Here is a 14,129-nt window from a genome sequence, read left to right on the forward strand (position 1 = left end):
GCTTTTACTTTTTTTTCCCCTCTATTCCATTGGGTTGATAGTCATGCTACTAGAGTGGAAGAGAAAATCTTCTCAAAATTTTATTTTTCCTTGGAATGAAAGATCAATTTCTGCAGCTGATGGACTTATGTTATTCTGTTATCCATGCAGGCTTTTTATAAAGCTCAGCTGTTAACTTTTAAAGTTTTTAGGGTTCTTTCTCCCTAGACTTTATCAAATAGAGCACTTTATTTGCCACCTCCATACTAAAGAATTCATAGAATGTTTTCTAATTTCCCATTTTCCTGTGTATATTCTTTCCTTCTCTCTTATTTTTTGGCTGTGATTCAGCAGGATTTTTTTTTTTATAATGTGCTGACCCCGATGATAAAAGGCCCTTCATGAACAAAATTAGTCTACTGAAGTATGCTTTACCGAGACATGGCGCTATACTGTTGCTTCATAAAATCACAGGTGCTCAGATATTGTAAAAATGAGTTATATTAATTTAGATTGATAACTCCCAATATTTTGGAAGAAGGGGATGTGCCACTCATGAAAGGGCGAAGTACTGAAGGTCTGCAATTTATCAATTTTGGGACAGTGCCCTTCCCCCCCCCCCAGTGTAATATCCTTCATTCTCTCCCATGTCTTTGCTGGTTCCTGAGAAGTCTGCCTAAATAAAGACACATTTTGTAATATTTGTCACAAATTGGACTTTTGTAGGTCAGCATTTTTCATGGGTGTTCCTGCAGTCCTGTTGTTTCAGTTAGCCACTATATGTTTTTTGGCTGCATGACTAAAATATTAGTGTGGAAATAGCTCTCTAAAAAACTTTTAATCTAAAAAAGGGGAATGTGAATTTCAATAGCACTGGAACTGTTTATGCTAATTTATTAAAAGCCATGTGCACAAATATCACTCCTGTAGGGGAGGATTCTGTTTTCTGAGGATTGGATCTGATCACTTCTGCAGAAAGTTTTGTAGGAAATTCTAAGACACTATCCTGGATTTTGCAATCAAAAGTAATCTTTATGCACATCAGTTTTGAAACCTCATTACATCATCAGTGCAATAATATAAATGTTCTAAAGCATCTGCCTTAATCTGAAAAGTAAACTGAAGAGATTTTGATATACCAGTACCCGGTCTACATAAGTATTACCAGCAGATGTCAGGCATTCACTTCGTAAAGTAACCGAGCTTGAAAACTGTCCATTTTCACTATAGGATAGAAGAAACTTTCATTTTAACTTTAGATACGTAGTGCTTTTGTGCAGTTTGTTATCTGTTAGACTTGAGAGAATTTAAGTTAATGAGTGAGTTTTCAGGCTTCTTTGTATTTAAGATTGAGCCTGCCTGCCACTGTTTGTGACATTTATGAATATGTCACATATTTATGAATGCCACCTATAATATGGTAAGAAATGAGTCAAAATGGTGTGCAGATGTACATAAATGAGGTCCTTGATTTTATCTTCTCTAGACACTAAATGCCCAGTGACATATGAGTACTGTTTAGTTTAATCCCAAGACTTGACCAAGAATCTATTGCAAATGAGAGAATCTACAGTAAAGCCCATGACTGGAGTGGGGACACTGAGACTTTATTCTCGTCTCTCCTACAAATTTTTTGTGGACCAGTGGGGAAGTTACAGATGATAAACCATCATACAGAGTTTTAAAATTTTTAGGAGCAGTGGTTGGTTACTTCATAAGTGCTTGAAACCTAATTCATTGTGCATGTAAGTCCATATATTAACTTTGAATTGCATGGGTAGATGTTATTGCATAGAATGATAAAGACTGGACAACATCATCCCTCTTGTTCTTTCTGATGGTCCGTTGTTGTTGAAAATTGCCTTAAAGCTATCTGCAATGTATTTATTAACTGCCAGCTAAATGTTTCCTGTAGGAAACAAAATAAAAATATTTTTCTTAAATATTTGGGTGGTGGAGCACAAATAACTGTCTTTGAAGTAGTGTGGTGTTTCTGTGCTGATCACTGTATTGATCTCCTTCTTTAAGACTATGTCTATACTCCGAATGTTTACCCATGTGAAGTGGGAACAGTTGCTTTGCAAAGAGACAAGATACCCCCAGTCCGTTGCTAGTGATGCAGCAACACAAGCCTCAAAGCAGTCTTGGTAAAAATGACAAAAAGGATTCGGGATGAAATGGGAAGAGCTGCCTTGACAGTTCCCACTGAACTAGAAACAAACCACTATTTTTATTCCTCTCCTTACCCAACTTTAGCTACTGTAAATAAAAAGGACCAAAATAACTGGCATTCAGAACTGCTGGCATAAGAGAATATTATGTTGTAAGTATACATGAGAGAAAGAGGGAGGGCTATGTATACTGGGCTTTTTGCACCTCTTCCAGAATGTGTGTGGGCTAGGTTTTTGTTTGTTTGTTTTTGTTGTTGTTGTTTTTTCCCTTCATGCACCAGCACTAGGAAAGTGGTTTTGGTCAAAAACAAAATTGAAAGGCAAAGACTAGATCTGCTACAAATAGATGTCAATAGTATTTTAAATGTGCAGCACTAGTGCTAAGCCCAGATAAGATATGAGAGAGGATGACCTTCTGTACATGTGACGGATTTGGAGTGAGATCTTGCACGCTTCTGCTGCCCATGACACCTTGGCTCAAGAGCTTATGCCTCAGAAGAAAGTACCCTGTCAGTGGTGAAGAGAATTAAGGAAATTATTGTTAGGCACTGTTTTCTTCAAAAGAATAAAGTGTAACTATTCTTTAGTCATGCACAGCGTTTTCATCACTATCTGCTTAAAACTGTGCTTAGCGGTTGGTGATGGTCAGTATTACCCACTTGGTAGCCTCCAGCACGGTTAGGTCTGCATGCCCTTCTCTCAGACCTCAGCTAGCTCTGCACTGCAAGAGGTTCAACCCAAAGGTTACCCTCAGTGGTTGGAGCCAAAGCCTGAGAACAGCTCAGACATAGGCATCCGGCCCCTCCAAGACATGCACAAAATAACTTCTGGGATGGAGCAGTGTTTCAAAGATTGCTTGGAACAAATAATGCAGTAAGAGACAGAAAGCAGTAACCCCGTCAACCAATTAATTTGTGTGAACTGTGAGAGGCCCTTTGGAAACGTCCTCTCTTTGTGGGAGTGTTGGCTATAAACCCATCACAAGCGTGGCCAGAGGCAGTGCAGTGAAGCCTCCCCGTAGCTGCAAAGGCACCGACGCAGCTCGCGGAGTGGCAGCACCCGCGGGTGCCCTAACGCTGGAGCTGACTGTGCCTCCCAAGAGCTTCTATTGCTTTAGCAAGACGGTGCTAGCGCACCCAGCTCTGTTTGAGGAGCAGCAGCCTCTGTTGCTGGGGATTTGCAGTTTCTCGCCTGCGCAGTGAGTCTGGGGCACCAGGGCCTCATTCAGCCTGCTAGTGACTGACCATAAAGGCTGTCTGTTCAGGAAAACTCCTGCCCAAGAGGAGGCTGTAACCCAGCAGTAGGTGTATGTCACTGATCCTCAGCGTGAGAGGGTTAATTTTTGGCCTGAGTCTGGCTTTTCAGCTTAGGCTCTAGGGTCTTATGTTCATAGTTTTGAAAACACCTGGTATTGATCAAGATAATGGCATGTAAAACATGCACCAGGAGAAGGTTCAGGTTTAAATATAAAACAAGTGAAAATGTGTACAACTGTTCAGGGTGCTAACAGCACGGTCTGCAGCCTTGCAGATAGTCCTGTGTGATCTTTTCCCGCAGGAGAAATTACTAATATCTGTTCCCTACGGATGCAAAGGTATTTTTTCATTAGCAGTATTAGAATGCACCAAGCAGCCTTCTGAAGAGTTAATCATGGAAATGGAAACACATAGCAAAAATATTCTAAAATCAATCAAATAATAAACCATTCACTGTTATTAAATTATATTGATGGTTCAGATAATCTTTCATTAACACTCTGTACTAATACTCTGAGCTAGATTTCATTTTTAAAAAGCGATTGAAGAATAGGTACTGAGAGAAAGCATTCTTGCAGGTCGCTAGATGGCACTGTTACATATAGCACTAATTTTTTTATTTTTTTTTAATGTACAAGCAAGCTTTTAACATCGAGAGAAACTGGCCTTTTTGAGACAGTTTTCATGGGTAAAAGTGCAGCAAACAAGAAGGGAGTTAATCTTATCGTAGGGCTGTTCCTTGATGTAATCCCCAAAAGAGAAGTATTAGTGATGGTTGTGGGCAATTGTGTTCAAGGACTGTCAGTATTTTGTGAGAAATAAAGAAATTGCACTAGATCTGTTCAGAGTTTGTGTCATTGTGTCCCTTCATGAAAAGGCAGCTTGCAAGATCTTGGCATCTGCTGTTGCTTCTTGGCAGCTGGGTAACACTGTGTCTAGATTGCAATGTTTGTTAAAACTTGCACATATTTTGTAAAATAAGACTATTCTGCTTATATTTGTGTTTGATTACATCTAGACCCACTATTATGAGGGTGACTTCTCACTTAAACTGGGGAAATTTGTTTCAGGAAAGCAGCACTTGACAGAATCTAATGTGAATATACTGCACTTGTGTCATGCTCAGAAATTCCTCCGGTATCAAAGGGAGTTCCACAGACATAACAAGTGAAGAACACGCAACACAAATACTACATGCAATGAATTACAGAGGGGAAAAGAAGCTTTTCAGTCTCCTTCACTTATCCCCATGTGCCTGGCTATTGCACAGCAGATGGGGTCGAGTGACCTCTTCATGTACATGCAGACTCACACCCATTAATCTTGAAGGGAGGTGAGATTCCACAGTATTTCGGAACATTTTTTCCCCTTGTGCTGAAATACAGAAACACAATAGGGAAATGAAGCCTTGATGATGCATTGACTTTACACAAATGGCATATTATTTTAAGATTAAAATCATATTCCTTTTCCTTTTTACTTGTAAAGGATCATAAAACAGTATTGCACAAGAGGGGTGCATTTTATTTACTGTTAAACTTTGTGGCCATGTGACTTCTTAAGTAAGTTCATATTAAATAAGGAAACAAATTTCTTATACAATGCTAATCATTAGCAAATAGAATTAAATGTTACTTTTTTTTTTTTTGACAGGGCATTGAAAACTTATCCCAATAGTTTTCTCAGGCTTTGTTACGAATAGATAAGTTTCCATTACTGTTGTTCATTCATGAGAACAAGGGAAATGATGCAGGATGAGCTGGTGAGAAAATTTAGAGGAAACAATAGTAATGACTCACAGCTAAAGTCTGTGCCTTACAAATTCCCACCTTACAAAGAAAGTCTTCTAAAGAAAACTCAAAATAATGTTCTAGCCAAATCAAAAGAAACACGATGTCATGCAAAGTTTTGTTTCATTTTAAGAAGCAAGCCAGTTTGCTTGTAATTTTGTTTCGAAGTTTTTTATTGGATTAATGGAATGCTAATAATTGATTGCCCAATAACTTGTCTTCAGAGACCACCCTTCTTTGAAGACTTAAAGGAGTTGAACTCTGTGTAGAGTTGAGTGTTTTCATTAGAGTTAAGTTTCTCCACTCTTTCGAACTGTCTTTTGAAGAGTTTAGCAGAATACCTGCAGTACCTCAGAGGCTTAGGTCTTTAAAAAGGTAAATTCAGCATGGCAATATTACAAAAAGTAGCACCAAAGCAGGAACACAGTGGCCAAAAGAAGAGTATGCACTGTATTGTGATAAGCAATATACTGTGATGGGGTTTTGTGTTTTAATTTTTTTGCACTTTGCACATTTGTGATAATGAAATGATGTTTTCAAACACAACTTTCCCTCTCTCTGCCTTTCTCTCCCTCTAAGTTCTTTTGCCAATGGCTTTTTCCTAGCTAATGTGTACAGCTCCCTCGGAGTTTCCCTAGTGCTCTTCTTTGAGACTACACTTGGGAACAAACCAGGTTAAGCACTGGGTTTTACTGGTGAGAAAGGTGCTCATATGAACAGTCATTCTTCTGTGTTGGAAAGCAGAAAAGAATCCTATCTTGGGGAAATTGAGTTCAGCGTAGTAAGATTCTTATCTGCTGCTGGTATGTGTTTCTGCATACGGCTTCTGTTACATGACTGTGTAGAAAACTTATTTTCTTATGAATGCTTGTAGCTATCATGTTAGAAGAGTCTTCTTATCTGGGAGTTCAAGTTAAAATTACAGAAGCTGTATTTTTAGTTGTGATTTGCTGTGTATATAGCCCTGAGAACACTCATAGGCTAACATTGCCAGTTAATCCACTAAACAGAAAACATACTGTGTCTCCTGCAGTCATTTTCAAGTTAATTTATCAGTGCTCCTTAACCATGTCTGACAAACTCTTTAAACTGTCATCTACAAGAGTGACTCTTAAAAGTGTATATGTTCAATCTTTTTATAGTAAAAAGCACACTAAGCATTTTTATATAGGTAAATTAATGTTACCATGTTACTAGATGTTTTAATGTTTGTCTACTGAAAATCTTTTCAGAATCTCTAAATATGCTGTAGAGTGAGCAATTCAAGAAAAATACAACCTCGGACCATGCACAGATGTAGTGAAATGTGAAAGGCAGTACAGAAATTCACAGAGCAATATTGTCTAAATAAATGGACATACCATGACAGTTACTAAATGTGTAGTGGATCACAAAAATGAGATAATGTTTACAAGCATGACCGTATGGTCCATTTCTGCGAACATTTCATTTTTGCTATCAGTCTACTTTTGATTTTTTTTAGCTTCTTCTGCTTTATATTCCTTCTAATATGGTTGTTTCTTTACTTTTTGTTTCCCCCAACAGCTATTCCTATACACCAAGCACTTTGATCAAATACTAAACTTGATTCAGTGGATTACTGCAATTTTGCAAAGGTGGTACCATGGCCCCAAAGAGGGACATCAGTATCTTCACTTGGTATGCCTGTGGACCACATTTGGATTCCTGGAAACTTTGTTCATTGCAGGACAAAGTGAAAAAAATTCATTTCAAACCTTCATTGGTGTGTACTCTGAGTTCAGTCTTAAAAGTATTTGTTTTGTATAAATTAACTGTAGACTTTCAGATGGATGCCTATAAATGGATCTAGGTGCTATGTTATCCTTAGTGAAGCTAATAAACATTTTTTCTAGTAGAAAAAAACAAGTAGCAAATGCAAAAAACACTTCTCAGATTCCAATTTTAAGGGATTCTTTTTGGAAAGAAAGAAAAGTCTTAAAATGCATCTTTGATAACATAGAGCTATTCTAATTTGTGTCCTTTAAAACATTACATTGTTGAATTCACAAATTGCAATAACAATTTGAAATGAAAATTCAGAGAATATAGAAATATGAAAGTATAAAAGATGTATGTGAACATGGAAGGAGGAGACAGCTGTGGTTTTTTTTCCTAATTATTTTTCTTAAATCTTTATTACACAAATGAAGCAGGAAAGAAGTTAACTTTCAGCCTCCTCATAAAGTAAAAGTTTGAGCTTTTCCCGTTCTTAAAAGTGCTCTCTCAAAGAATTTCAAATGATCATATAGAGGTTTGGTTCAAAATCACTGTGGTCTTCAAATATGGATGTTAACAATAAGCTGCCCAAGTATCATCCAGTTTGTATTTCTAAAGAAAATGTGCTTACCTTTCCATCTCCATATGTCACACATGACATTGTTTAGTCATCCTTATTAAGCAACCTCTTCTGGTTAAATCACTATTTTGACTTGTCATAGAATAATCTTTACTGATAAATAGCTTAAGTAAATCAGACCACTACTTCTTTCTGCTTGGCCATGATCTGCTGTGGAGAGCTGTGCTCTTTCTCAAATCTATTACTTTGCGTTACCTTGTTTTGTGCTGTTCTGTAACAACCTGAAATAAAGAGCTTTCAGCTTTATCAGTGCAGAAGCAGCGGTACTACTACTGCTTACGTAGTAGTCCAGAATACAACCAGGGGCTGTTTGCGACTCCTGCCAGCTCCTCACAGTGCTACTGCTTTCAACAAGATTAATTGCTAGTTGATCTGAAACCTGTGCTGAGCTTCTGGTTCATATGGATGTAATTTGGTAGCATGAAAGGCTGTCTATCGGGCGATATACTGCTATAGTTTAAATAATTTGGGCTGGAATTTCATTATAGAGCTAGGTGTCTAACTCCTAATGAAGTGACTAATACCTGCATGGTGGGGAGATGTCTGTGTTGCAAATGAGCGGGCCTAAAAACTCAGACCTCTGCAGGAGCACTTTGCTGAGCCTGGGCTAGTAAGTCTTCGCTCTGCTCTCCTCATGAGTTAATTTGTGCCGATGTGCTTGTGCTGTTATGGTTCTGGATCCAGCTCAGGGATCTCTGCACTGTATTACACTGTACGATATACATGTTACTCTATCCCTTGTGAGATTTTCCTGTGAGTCAGAGCTAAGTGTGCTAGCTGGAGGCAGTAACAGACTAATGTGTAATTTGAACCAACAAGTGGAGAGGGATAGAAACCCTTAAAAAGGGAATATGTAAACAAGGAAACTAAGAGTAAAAGAGACTGGTATTCTGTTTCTGGAACTACTGAATTCTCTCTGTGGCTTGAGACCAGTTATTTATTCACTGCCTTTATTTACTCATCTGCAAAATAAGGATGATAATTATTTACCTCATTGGAAGTTATAATGATTCATTAGTTTATTTTTGAAGAGCTTCGTGACAGCTGAAGCTCACCAGCACACACGTACACAAATGTCCAGTGGCCAGGAGCTAGCAGCTCAGTTATGCTGACCCTTGCCCAAACAGCTGGCTCCACTTCTTCAGCAGGGAGGCTAGGATGTCCTGTTTTCTCTATTCCTGCCCCAGCTTTTTATTTTTATATACAATAGTTTTCCCCCAGAATCTGTTCCATGGAGTCCTTTATGAGTGTTCCCATAAACCTGAAGCCAAACTGCTATGTAGACTTGTGATGACTGGGGGAAGGTGGTCCTGTGCAAATGATATCTAAAAGTGTTAAAGAATTGGGTTTCTCAGGAATATTAAAAACTAGAAAGTTTGATCTGCTTGCAGGGAGGGGAGATCTACTAGTGTTGGCAAAGAGAAGGTACCCAGGGATATTACAGGAGATGTCAAGTTAAAGAAGTGAAAATAATAGCATAGTTTTTCACAGAAGTGAAAAGAACAAAAAGTTGTAGATGAGACCTATTTCACAGTTGATGTAAATGAAAATATAAGCTGTATTGTGTTAGCAAACTGGGAAGTGTTTGCCTTGCAGTTTTTGCATGTAAAACTGGTGGGTGGGCAAGTTCTGCTGATGCCCTATACAAGCCGCCTTCTGGCTTGCAAGAGATATTAGCGTGATGGTATTTAGAAACTATCATAAAGTTTTTGAGGTTACTAAATTAAAGTTGCCTTTGCTTGTCAAGTAATGTGCAGGTAATATCTTTCAGAATATGTGAACTTACATGAGATATGAAATAAAATAAGGCTTTTTGCATGTTTGGTAGGTGGGTTTTTTTTCTTTTTTTTACAAACAGAACTTCAGACTATAAACAAGAAAATAATGACTAATGGATATTTGTCCTGTTACAAATAAGTCAGCAATTTCAGAAAGCTATTTTTTGAACTAAAAATATTTAGTTTTGCCAGTAAACTTTGAAAAGCTGCATCGAGATAGAAGGCATCTTTTTACGGAAAACTCAATTAACACCATATGCAATAAATTATGATTCATGCAGTATGGATTAAATTGTGGTATCAAAGTGCAGCTGATCTGTTTGAGATAAAGTAAAGAGAAATTGCTACTCATTGCTGATGTAATGCACCAGAAATTTGTTTGTCTCATAATCAAGATTATTGAACGAAGTAGTTGTGGTTACAAACAAGCTAAAAGCTGCTGAAATGTTTATATAAAAAGACTAATGATCAAATTTAAGTCCTGTTCAAATTAAGCAGTCCTTAGGTTTTTTCAGACTCGAGTCAGTCGTGAATTACTGTAGCAAATCCTTGCAACTGAGACTGCTTCATTTTTTTCATAGATAATCTAAAAACGAATATTCTCTTATTCTTCTGTAATCTTTAACCTAACTGGTCTAGGTAATATGCCATAAAGTTCCCTCCCTCCCCACCCCTGCCTTCTTCCCCTCTGGATTTTAAGGTCTTAGTATTACTTTAAAAATGAGAGAGCAGAACTGTGTCTCGGGGTCAGCTCTGTCACTATGGATCTTAATCTCTCATACGATTTGTCACTTCTGAAGTATTTTGTATATAGTTGTATATTCTTGACAGCAGTAGGAGGAAAAAGAGGTTAAAAAAATATACAAACTATGCATTTACAAAAATCAACTTGGAGAATAATATTCTAAGCATTCTACTGGCAATGTCTTCATACCGTTCCCAGTTTTACATAACTCTACGTGACAGGTTTCAGCTGACACTTCTATATGGAATAGAGTTAGGATATTGTCTGCAATTTATGTTGCATGACAATAACAGAAGAGTCTGTAGAGACAACATGCATATTTGCTATAATGAAAAATCTTCAGGTTAAGAGGCAGTTTGGTAACGTGTTCATAATTAGTCCTTTCCTCTCTCAGATCAGATGTTAGCCTTTTTTTCCTGTCTGTGGAAGTGTTATTGCATTCTTTCAGGCCTTTTATAGGCATATATAATTATTTTCCCTAATATTCTGACTTAGAAATCATTCTGTCATTTCTAAGTATTGTTAGAATACTCTTTTGCTTATGTAGTAATGAATTCTCTTTATGTAAGTTCAGACCCATGATCCTGTAGAGATGTTTCAGCTGGAAGTTGTTCCAGAACAAATTGCAGGACTAGGACTGCGTTCATGAATGACATGGAAAGCTTTTGCTTGAGTTCAAGGGACACCACACAGGTAGTTGAAAGAGAGATCTATGAGTAGTTACTAAACAGCAAATACATCAGCCTTGGAATAACCTTTGAGATGAAAACAACTTAAAGGTTCTTTCTGGAACAAGTTCATATATACTTGCCCTACTCTTGCTTTTTCCACTGTTGTAGATAAGGATATTGGTCTTTATGGACCCTAGGTGTCAACTAATACTGCTCTTGTGGTTTGCCATCTATGTTCTTACTCACCTTTTCATTTATTCGTTTAATTAATTAAGGATCTAACAAGTTGACAAAACCAGAAAAATCAAGGAAACTAAGCCAAAATCTGCAGTTACAGTCTTTCTTTTCACACAAATGAATATTTTACTGCTTAAAATTCAGCTGTTTTGTAACATGTGGGAAACATGCAAAGATTGAATTTTTTTCCAGATGATTTAATAAAAGATTATTATCTCTGCCTTCTTGTTTTTTTTTTCCCCTTCTCAAGCTCTGTCCTACTGATCAGTTTGTAATACCTATTCCTGAAGATGAAATACTTTACTTGCAAAATTCAGTGTTTACTGTTTCATGCCTGAGACACTTTGCATGCTCTTTCTCTCTGTAGTGGTAAATCCTTCTCTGCTAAAACACCCCTCGCTTGCGCTCATGGCATCCTTTCTGTCTTCCCCTCTCCTTCTTGCACCCTACGAGCAGGTCTGTCCCTCTCCCTCGTGGTGCCGTGGCAGCCGCGGCTGGGATTGCTGTCCCGGGGCTGCCCGAGGAGGCAGCCGCCGGACGCCGCCGCGCAGCAGCAGCTTTTGCTGCCCACTGCAGCCGACCAGCTCACCTCCATGTGCCTGGCACCCCGCGCGCCCGGTCCTGCCCTGCTTCTCCCCCCGCCGGGTGCCGCAAGGGGTGCCGGAGGGGGACAGGATGAGGGGTAACTCGGCGCATGTAGCATACCTGTAATGTGTAGCTATGGTAGCTATATAAGTAAGCATAGGAATTTTTCAGTTAAAGAACTTATATTGTCACATACTGTACATATAACACAGTATTAGTTGACCAGTTTTGCATGTGCATGTTGAGATTAAGCAGGTGGTGATTTTATACTTTCCAAGTATTTTATGAGAGTCTCCATTACCTTATGAAATTTGCATTACAATTCACTTATTAAAAAATTGAAGAAGGACTTTATGACCCTAAAATCACTTCCTGTTCTTCCACATGAAGGCCTGTGTAGTTGCATGTGTTTTATGATAGTAATCAGACGCAAGCATTCTCCTGGGGCAGGTCGAGCAGCTGCAAAATTGTAAAACACAGGGTAGGAGTCATTTCTATCAGGGCTTGTCTCAGGTTTGGGGCTGGTAAATATTTGTGAAGTTCTGTCTCTCCTTTTTTAACTCAATTTAATTCAGCTGAGGAAGAAATTAGATATGAAATTGTCTGGATTTGAAATTCAGTGTTAGATATGTAGACCACTTACCCCCTAACAAAAAAACAAAAAAGAAAAAAGACAAAAAGAAAAAAGACATGTTTGTGTTTACTTGTTTCTGTCATTAGTTGAGTTCAGTCAGTAGAACTTAGATTTACTTCAGTTTTACTTCCTGCAAGATCCTTATCTGGTTATGATTTATAAGCTGAGCCCTGGAAAACATTTCAGCAGTGCATACAGGATGGGAGAATGTGTGAGTAAAAAATGTGTGTGTAAAATTAGCAAAATACCTCCTTTTCTTGATCAGTAGTGATTACCTTTCACAGGTTTCCATGGTTAAGGTATTTGTGGTAGTAAAAACCATTACTGAAGGTCTAGGAGTTGGATACAAGTACAAATTAACTCTTTGACAAACAAGTATTTTCTGTGTTTTAGTATTTCTGTATTTTCTATGTTTCTTGCAATTGTCTTCTTACAATGAGGAAGTAGCAGCACACAGGGCAGAAATTCTGTAGTAAGCGGTCAGGACTTGTCTTTGCCATTACTGACATTGAGCACGTCCCTTTCCTGTGTAAGATGTGTTGAGTTTCACTTTCATACAGAATAATGAGGATCACAGTGCATGAAACAGTTAAACTCTGCTTTAATATTTAGGGCTATGGACTATGTCTTGGGGCAAAAACATGTACTCAGTCACCTTCTACATGCTGATAATGGAAGAGAAAATCCTCTCTTGATAAAACAGCCAAAGGTTAGATTTAAAATGCAAATTGTAGTTACAGAAGTAATTGTAATGTTAAGAATTGTATAGCATCTTCTTTTTTTGAAACTTGCTCACCTGGCCCAAAGCTTTTCTGAGAGTGGGAGAATTTTTTTTCTGCTCTTCCTCATCCCTCGTGAATTCTGAGACAGGTTGTGTTTCAATACTGACAGGATCCCTGAAGACCTTTTCATCCTGAAATATTTATATCAAAGATTTGCAGGAAGCAAAATTGTCTTTCTTCTGGCACTGGTTCTGTCCACGTGGACAGGCTGCTGAATAAAATTATTAATATTAAAAATTGACGTAGGTGAACAGAAAACTGGCTAGTACTTACGTGATTACTTGTTTCCTGCTATATGTTTCCTGTGATAATTTAATGGCTTTTTTCTTTAATGTAGTTAGGGATTTAGCCTTGCAGCTTTTTTCAGTCCGGCTGAATTGCTGGACTCCTTTGTAACTCCTAAGCTTTTTCTTTTGAAAGGGATATATTTCATAATACATCCAATTTCTCTATTGCTATATTTATTCTTGAAATATTCAAAAGTTGGAAATTGACCCAATAATCTTACAAGCGGGGCTTTTGGTGTTGACAATATAGCTATATAACAAAAAAATCAAATTTCCCTAATGATGAAGGATACAGGTATTTATTCTTTCAGACTTGACATAGTCTAAAACTGCTGCTGGGAAACTTTCAAGTCACATTGCTGTCTGTGGGCTTGCAGAGGTGGTGCAAAGCTTTTCCTCTCCTACCTCTGCTCTCCTGCCCTCTCTTGCCTCCCCTGGTAAGGCAGACGTAAGGACAGCCAGCTGCGCAGGGGTGCAGTTACAGTGATTAGGAACATCCACAGCCTCCCAGCGAAAGAATTTACCACTGAATTATGGCAACTTTACTCCACAGGCAGATGCAGCAGGAACCATGAATCTAAGATCTTTTTCTTCCTTCATTTGTGGTGTGAGGAGGGAGCTGATGTCCAGAGGCACTTGTGGCACAACAGCTGATATTCAGCTGTCCAAATTACATCCGTGGGATGTGCTTTTTATCTCTGTTTTATAACTGGGGGATACAAAGCCCTGTAGCACACCAGGAACAGGCTTCCATCTTTGTGGATTTTTGTGGATTTGAAACTGTTGAACCAATGAATTATCAGTGCTTCAGCCTCATAAGATGCACACAGAAGGGGT

The 14,129-nt window shown here is 38.2% G+C and overlaps 1 protein-coding gene across 1 annotated transcript in view; it reads right to left on the minus strand.

The window, feature by feature from the left end:
* Positions 1-4,740: 4,740 nt before the first annotated feature.
* VEGFC (vascular endothelial growth factor C) overlaps positions 4,741-14,129 on the minus strand; it is a 166,369-nt gene continuing 156,980 nt past the window's right edge. Inside the window, exon 9 of the mRNA XM_067297925.1 lies at positions 4,741-4,780. The gene's annotated coding sequence lies outside the window, so the exon portion shown is untranslated. The remainder of the gene's footprint in view (positions 4,781-14,129) is intronic.

The sequence above is a fragment of the Apteryx mantelli genome, chromosome 5 (assembly GCF_036417845.1).
Source record: "Apteryx mantelli isolate bAptMan1 chromosome 5, bAptMan1.hap1, whole genome shotgun sequence".
Lineage (NCBI taxonomy): Eukaryota > Metazoa > Chordata > Aves > Apterygiformes > Apterygidae > Apteryx > Apteryx mantelli.